Source organism: Carettochelys insculpta, chromosome 5 (genome assembly GCF_033958435.1).
Source record: "Carettochelys insculpta isolate YL-2023 chromosome 5, ASM3395843v1, whole genome shotgun sequence".
NCBI classification, from domain to species: domain Eukaryota; kingdom Metazoa; phylum Chordata; order Testudines; family Carettochelyidae; genus Carettochelys; species Carettochelys insculpta.
Genome location: NC_134141.1, coordinates 23,605,049 through 23,613,634, shown reverse-complemented (window position 1 = coordinate 23,613,634; position 8,586 = coordinate 23,605,049). Strand labels below are relative to the sequence as shown.

Here is an 8,586-nt window from a genome sequence, read left to right as displayed (position 1 = left end):
GTTATTCATGTGTATGTCAAGGTCTGATTGAGATATCTGCCACTGTACGTCCATTTTACTAGCTTCTCTAGAATTCTGCAGTCTCCAAGTTGTGAAAACAAAAGAAAAAAACTGTGTGCCTGATTTTTCTTCCATGTAAATTAGACATTGAAATGCAATTAAAGAAGTCTCTGAAATGAAAGAAAATATCATAGTGAAATGGTTCAATTTATATTGCTATACTTGCCATCTCTTTTCAAGTCCATATTTATTTCAAGTGTATGAGGGGAAATATAATTTTTTTTTTGCTATTCCATTTAATGAATGTCAGTAAGTAAGGCTTCCAATGTTTTCTCTTTTAGGTGCTTTCACTTTTGGAAATGCTGTTTGAGGCAAAGATTTCCTTTTCAGAGGTGATGGCTACCCTCATTATTATGGCACTCATTTTAATTTCTATAAGAACAATAGGTAATAGGAACAAAAGGCATATCTTCCCACCAGGTCCATGGTCATTACCAATTGTGGGGAACCTGCTTCAGCTTGGAGAATATCCTTACCTTTCATTTATCCAAATGAGGAAAAAATATGGGGACGTGTTTCTCATAAAGCTGGGGATGGTACCTGTTGTGGTAGTGAATGGTCTTGATATGGTGAAACAAGTGCTACTCAGAGATGGAGAGAGTTTTGCTGGTAGGCCCAAGATGCACACCTTTTCTTTCTTTGCTGATGGGAAAAGTCTGACATTTTCTGTAGAACATGGAGAGAGCTGAAAGCTTCACAAGAAAATTGTCAGTAAAGCATTAAGATCCTTTTCAAAGTCGGAAGCCAAAGTGTCTACTTGCTCTTGTCTTCTGGAAGAACATGTATGTGCAGAAGCGTCAACACTGGTGAAAATGTTCCTGAAGCTCTCCTCAGACAAAGGGGCCTTTGATCCCTCTGGTATTATCACCTGTGCTGTTGCAAATGTTGTCTGTGCCCTGTGCTTTGGGAAAAGGTATGACTACAATGATGAAGAGTTTCTTAGCATGCTCAGGATCAGCGCAGATTTTCTAAAAGCCTCAAGTGTTGTTAACCCAGTGGATTTTATACCCTGGTTTCGTTTCCTTCCAATCCCTGTTGTCAAGGCTGCCCAGGGGTTTTATGAGGTTTAAATAGCTTCATTGCACAACGAATAGAAGAACATTATACTACATATGATAAGGTTGAGGCTATAGAACGGTAACAGCAAGTTTGTAGTGAGTATTCTCTATTACTGCTAGGAAGAGATGATCTGTACAAATAAGATCTGGGTCCAAAGTGAATTATTATGGCTCTGTTAAAAATGCTCTTACACTGGTTTTATGCTGGAATAGCTCCTCTAAAATGAATGGAATTAAGCCTAAAATTGGTGTGACAGAGCAATGGATCTGGCTCATTGATTTAAACAGACTTTTCTATGCAAAACTCCATAAAGCTGGACATTCATTCAGCAACTCTTCACATGTGAGGAGGCATACCCCTATGACACAGACAAGGGCTAATGGGAGGGCTACAGAAACTTGACAAGCCTAAAACTCTCATTTTATCCTATACTATTCCTTTGCAAGATGATCCAAAGGAAATGAAATCAGTATGGAAACAAATGTGCTCAAGAGCTGATACTTTTTCATTCCAGAAGAAAATTTCCAGAGGCTATTTCTACTAACCAGTATTCCCTCTATTTTTTTCTATTATGGGCAGAATAAAGTTTGTGATGTGCACTGGAGCATGCATGGTGTGCACTACCAATAGAAACACACGCTGCCCACTGTGGGTGTCTGTGAATGGTCTCCTGTTCAGCTGAGTGGCATCCAAATCTCTCCTGGGTGGCTGCCCCAAGCACTCAATTTACAGGCAACACTGCTGCTAGCTGATGCATTAATAAAAATCCCTATAAACCTGATGACATCTTCTACAGGAAATAACATTTACAGCATTCTTTTGAAAGGTGTTCAACTGCACCCAGCTTTATAACATTCAGTGCAGACACTCCACATATGTGTGTGTAAGGGAGAGTAGAACCATGCCCTACAACTCAGGCTCCATGTGTGGGTTGGGTCAACAGACTTGCTGGGCTCCTGGTAAGGTGTTTGTGGGGTGGCTCCAGGTTCCTGCAAGGGGCTGGCCTTGGGCAGAAGGGGCGGGGCTTAAAGTTTTTGAGAAGAAGGGGATTCTAGAAGGAGGATTTCCTTCCAGGAGATCTCTCAGCGGCCATGCTTCTACATGCTGTTTTGGAGTCTGGAAGAGCTACTTCTGGACTCCAGATCATGTGACCATATGCTAATAAGGTGCCAGAAATTTACATCTGTGCCTCATTAACATTTTTCAGGCCATTTATTAGCATGCTAATTTTGGAAAAAGTGGCAAGTGTAGAAACGGCCATTGTTTGTAGCTGTGCTATTCTGAAATAAGCTGGTCAAAAAAATTTCTTCCGGAACAGCTAATTTTGAAATAACACTGCTGTGTAGCCATAGCCTAATGGATTAGCCTGAATAAAAGAGGGAGCAAGATCACAGGTCCAGGTTCTTCCTCCCTTCCTGTCTGTGTGTTGTGAGCCTCCATTCTTCTTCCCCTGTTCCTCTTATCCCATTTTGCATCATGTCAGCACAGTCCCTCTGACCATGATATCCTACCATGAGAAGTTCTGCAGAGAATTTAATACAGCCCCATTATACAAAATGAGTCTCGGCAGAGCTTTCTTTATAATGTGACACCTACTGATATTGATTTTAAAGCATTTTTATCCATTAAAATTTTCAGAGTTGCAAAAAAATTCTGGGGTTTTAAGCATCTTTTTCTATTTGTAGCTATGTGAATTGTCACAGTGGTGGGAGATTATTGGGTGGGGGGGGTCGGACCATTGTTTAGGGACAGACATTGATTATATATATGAACTTAAAGCTTTATAACCATGGAAACATAAATTATCATGTGTCAAAATATACAAAGTAAATATCCTTAAACTCCAATATGTTCCCAGGCATCATTTTGTTCACTTTGACCATATATTTATGAATATATATACTTATTTCTAATATTATTATGATGCGGACGTTTCGCAAAAATTGGTTTGGAGAATTTGATGTTTCCCAACATTGACTGATTTAAAAACAAATATAAGCTTTCCTAATCTAATCCTAAGGCAGCTCCATTGTAATGCAGCTGCACTTTCTTGTTGGTTCCGTGCAACACTGATGAGATAATGACAGATAGCACCCACAGCTAAATCTCCAGTGCACCCATGCCCCTGCCTACTCTTTCTCTTTCCCTGTGCAGGCAAAGGCAAAACCCATTACTTGAAAACCCCTCATTTTGGTGGATCAAAATCACAGGACTTCAGGATTGGCCACATATCTTTTCATAATGACAGATGGCAGAGATAATTTCTAAGGCATACAGGGCAACTAGACAACCAAGTTCCATTGGAAAGTCAGGATACATGTTGCATAAATCAAAGAGCATTTGGCCTGAATGTCTGGCTCCAATAATTTTCCAAGGAGAATTTACAGAATTTTAGAATTTCTGCTCATTTTACCAAGTAATTTCTTATAATGTGATACGGATATATTATTAAGCAAGTGCTCGGATGAATTCAGTATCCTTATTTGTCCATTTCAGGATGAAACAAACCTTCTATTTCCACCAGTACAAAATACATATTTTCAGGCAGCAGTTGATAAAATGCTGCTAGAGTCTGGTGCCTGTGTAAATACAATCAAATTCAATTGATTGAATGGCATTCCTCTGGTGTTACAGAATGTGAATGAGAGCAGAATCTGGACCATGCTTTTTAGAGCTACCACAGACTGGCAGTTTAATATTCATTTTTTGGAGAAATATACAGAAGTCAGTTCTTTGCCAGGGTAAATGTCCATGTGTCCTGACCTAGTCTTAAAAATATTAATTGTACTTGCAAAAATAGTCTGTGCAGGAATTTCCAAGATTCATGAAGAATGTGCTATGTGCATCTCATGTTAGAACACTGCTGGTTATAGAATGTTCTATGAAAGCTTTTTGGATGAAAATAGTATCACTGATTTTCGTTTTTTAGAATCATCTCAGAGATGTTATAGATGCCCTAATAAGTGTAAGCAAAGACAAAAGAACTGATGGGAACACTCCAGCCTTATCTAGTGATAATACAGTAAACACTGTTAATGACATCTTTGGAGCTGGTAGTATTAAAAAACACAACCATCTTTTTTAATATCTCCCTTGAGAAAATTTAAGTGTAGTTCAATGGATATGTAAATATTATTACAATAAAAATCAGGCCTCTCATGTACATCAGTTTTAGATCAATGCAACCTCACCAACTTCCTTGATCAATATGAGAGGGGAAACAGGCCTTACGTGTACAAATTTCATCCTATTTGTATGAAAGCAGTATCCTGGTGATCCATTTATTTTGCAGGGTTTGATACAGTATCAACCTGTCTGTTTTGGATCTTCCTATATTTGGTCAATAATCCAGACATTCAGACAAAAATTCAAGAAGAAATTGGTAAGATATTAATTATTTTTAAAAATGAAGCCCTTTGTTGTTTTCATGAAGCATGTTAAACATTAGTGTTTTTTTCTTGGAAGATGGAAAAATTGGATTCAGATCACCAAGATTTGATGACAGGAAAGATTTGCATTATACAGAAGCTTTCATAAGTGAAATCCTAAGGCACACATCATTTATACCATTTACCATTCCTCACCGGTAAGAAGCAAAACATAAGCTTGTTTCTGTTTAAACAAAATGAGTTGGCAAAATAATTAGCATGCTTTCTTTTTGCATGTCTGTATTTGAAACTGAAATTCCAATTTGTCTATTTGCACTAGAAGCAAAGTGAAATATGTGAAGGAAATTAAGGATTTCCAATACAGTTAGCAATTTTTGGAGGGCTAGGCTAGTCTGTTTCTGCAAAGACAACAAGGAATCCTGTGGTACCTTCAAGACTAACAAATTTATTTGGGCATAATGGATTTGTTAGTCTTTAAACAGACCACAAAAGCTTATGCCCAAATAAATTTGTTAGTCTTTAAGGTGCCACAGGACTCCTCATTGTTTTTGTTACAACAATTCATCCCAGCCATTGCTTAAAACGAGTGCTTTGGCTCAGATACGCAGTTAGTTCCAACGAAGTAAAATACAACTCCACTTATTTACAGGAACTATCTTCCTGTTATATCATAAACATTGGGGCTGCATCTACACTCGCAATTTCTTCAGAAAGACCCCATGGAGAGTCTATACACAAAAAGCATTCTTTTGAAAGTAAATCGCAAGAATGTAGTGCCCCTTCTGAAATCACTCTTCCTTTCCTGTTTCAGGAAGAGTGCCCCCTTTCAAAAGCTTCTTTAGAAAGAAAACATGTGTAGATGCTCTGCAGGGCCCTTCTTTTGAAAGAACAGTCTTCATTTTTGATCCCTGGCCCATTCTTTCAAAAGAGCAGCGGCTGTGTGGATGGTCTTTTTCGAAGGAGCAGATCAATCTTTTGATCAGCTTTTTTGTGTGTGGACGCACTCTTTAAAAAGAAGTTCTTTCAAAAGAGATCTTCCAGAAGAGCTTCTGTTGAAAGATCTCTGTAGTGTAGATATAGCTTTGGGGCCTGACTTCAATCTCACTTATACCAGTGTAAATCAACAATAACTCAAGTCAGTTGTGACACATTTGTGTATATGGCTGTGCAATCAGATTAGGCCTTTAGTTTGCCGGAGCAGCTGCTGTTGTAGATGAAGGAGATTAAACCTGGTGCCTTGTGACATGGTTTAACATTCAGCAATATTAAATATGATGATCTCAGTCATTAGATAAAAACATAGGGCTAAGAAAAATGGTTATTATTTATTCCCTAAATGATCATGTAATCTTCTTATTTTGATAAGATTAATTTTTCTTTTCTAGTGCAACTAAAGAAACCATTCTCAGTGGGTACCTCATTCCCAAAGACACCTGTATCTTTGTTAATATGTATCAAGTTAATCATGATGAGTAAGTATCTGATAGTCTTGCTTATACGTTTCATAGGGCTCATCTGCACCAGCCCCCTCCTTCGAAGAGGACACCTAAACGAGCCTGAGCAGGGAATAGCAATGAGGTGCCACGCTGCATACGCAGCACCTCATTAGCATAATTCCTGCCACGTGAACATCAAAGTTAGCAACTTTGAAGTGCCAGCAAGCCATGTATCCATGGGCACTTTCAAGTATCCATGCAACTTGAGAGTGCTCTTACTCTCAAAATGTTTTGGATAGAGCTGTAGGGCTCCACTACTCTCAGGTTTTACACATTTTGCCAGCTTCCTTTAGAATCTAACCTGTGCATAGATCAAAGGAGAGCAGCTGAATCATGCATGATGCTACCAAATTCCATTTCATGATCTTTTTACATCATTCTGGGAATTTCCGAGAGAATGCAAATATCATTCAACAGTTCAGATGTTCTGGTTGACCAGAAATAAATTCATTCATATAGAAGGCTCTGTGTTTCTGTCTTTGTTTTCTCTACATGTGATCCTCTCTCTGTAATGGTATTTAAAAATTCATTTGTTTTTGCTGTAGAACCTTATGGGAAAATGCCGATTTGTTTAGACCTGAGAGATTTCTGAATGAAAACGGTGAACTCAACAAAAGCCTCCTTGAGAAAGTTTTGGTTTTTGGAATGGGAGTAAGGAAGTGTTTGGGAGAAGACATAGCTCATAATGAGATTTTTATTATTCTCGCCACCATTTTGCAACAGCTGAGGCTTGAGAAATGCCTCGAAGACCAGCTAGATCTGACTCCACTACATGGATTATCCATGAAACCTAAACCGTATCGAATTCAAGTGGCACTGCGCACCAGGTGCATCTGGAGAAGTTGCATTTTAAAGCATAATTATCACCCAGCAAATTAGTGTAGGGAAATCTATTATCTATAGTGTAGGTTAGCTATTACCCTAGCTACTGTATTGCATTTTTCAGTGGAATGTGTATAACAGTAAATGCAGTATCTTTCATCGCCTTCTCTTTGATTGTGCTAATCTTAGTTAACTGCAGGTTATGTTATTAACTCATTGAATAAGTAGAGTTAATTTTTGTTTGTAACTGATCATTTTAGTGTACCTTTTATCACTAATTCCCTAAAATAAAGTTTGCTCAAGTTTTAAGTCAATGATTATGTTCAATGAAATCTTTCTTTTTTTTTTTTCATTGCCTTAAACAAGAAGATTCTTGTTGTTTCATGAAGTGCTTTTCACCTGGTGCAGTGTACGAGGACATTTCAGTATAGAATGAATGTAACAGAACCTGTTTTTCCTGTCAAGGTGTAATGGTTTTTTCCATGTGATACATTCAGTTGAAGTTTTGGTATGAAGAGGCCAAAAACTCTGGATTCCAATCCAAACTTCCAGTAAATAAACCTTGCACAAACATACTGCTCTGTGGCATGAAATCACCTCCCCAGGCAATAAAGCATCAGTGTAGCAACTGCATTCACTGTGCCATCATTTACCATCCTATATGGTTAACCTAGCTCAGTTTCAGGCTTTGGTACAAAATAACACAGTCTTTACCAAACAGCCAGGCCTTGCAGCAGCATAGGAACTCAGTCGGATCCCTATAACCATTAATCTCTCAGGAATACAGATTCAGCCTCTTGAGTCTAGTACTCTCTAACCCAGCAACATCCATTGTCTGGCTGGGGCCAGATTTGCATTGGCTGGTAGCCTGGCCCAGGTGAGAGCTGGAGCTTCTGCTGGCTCTGCTGCAGCTTGGGGGCGGAAGGGAAGGGCACCCCCTGCAGGAACGTGGGGCTGGAACCCTCACTGAGCCCCCATAAGAGGTGGAAGAGGGAATCTGGGGAGCAGAAGCCAGTAGCCCTGGTGGCTGGAGAGTTGCTGGTGAGCAGTGGGGCCTCGGTGGCTGGGAAGCAGGCTGGGGAGCAGCGGGCTGGGCAGCTGGACAGGGAACTGTGGTGCTGGGGAGCCAGACATGGGGCCATCAGGAAACTGGTTTGTGTCATCTGACCAGGTAACGGGCTAGTGAGCTGGCCAGGCAGACAGCTGGGGAGTAGTGGGGCTGCAGCTGCCAGGAAAAGGAAACCACAGCTGGGGCCAGAAGGCTGGCACCCACAACTGGCTTGGGACCTGGAGGCAAGATCTTGGATTAGGGAGCTGCAGGTAGTGTTGATGAAGTGGCTGGGGAGCCCCGAGGGCATTGACCACCCGGGGTCCAGCAAAATCCCTTGTTTTGAACTGTTCGGTCCCTAGGGTGCTGGACCCGAGGGGTGCAGCCTGTATCACAATGTCTGAGGAGGGACTGTGAATTCTGATATATAGGGACATGTAACTCATTCTTTCAAAGCCCGAATCATTTTCATGAATATCCACCTCACCTCTTAGCTCAGAAGAACTTGTGAGGGAAGGGGAGAATCCCTGGTGGGCTGCGTCAAGGTTTGGTTGACTCTGTGAGAGGCCGGTGGATGTTGAGAAGACAGGACTAGAACAGAGTATAAAAAAGAACGAGGTAAATTCATGGAGGCTAAGTCCATCAGTGGCTGTTAGCCAGGATGGATAGGAATGGTGTTCCTAACCTCTGTCAGAGGCTGGAAATGGATGAC

The 8,586-nt window shown here is 40.3% G+C and overlaps 1 pseudogene; it reads left to right on the top strand.

The window, feature by feature from the left end:
• Positions 1-359: 359 nt before the first annotated feature.
• On the top strand, positions 360-7,128 carry LOC142013030 (cytochrome P450 1A1-like; annotated as a pseudogene).
• Positions 7,129-8,586: the final 1,458 nt, after the last annotated feature.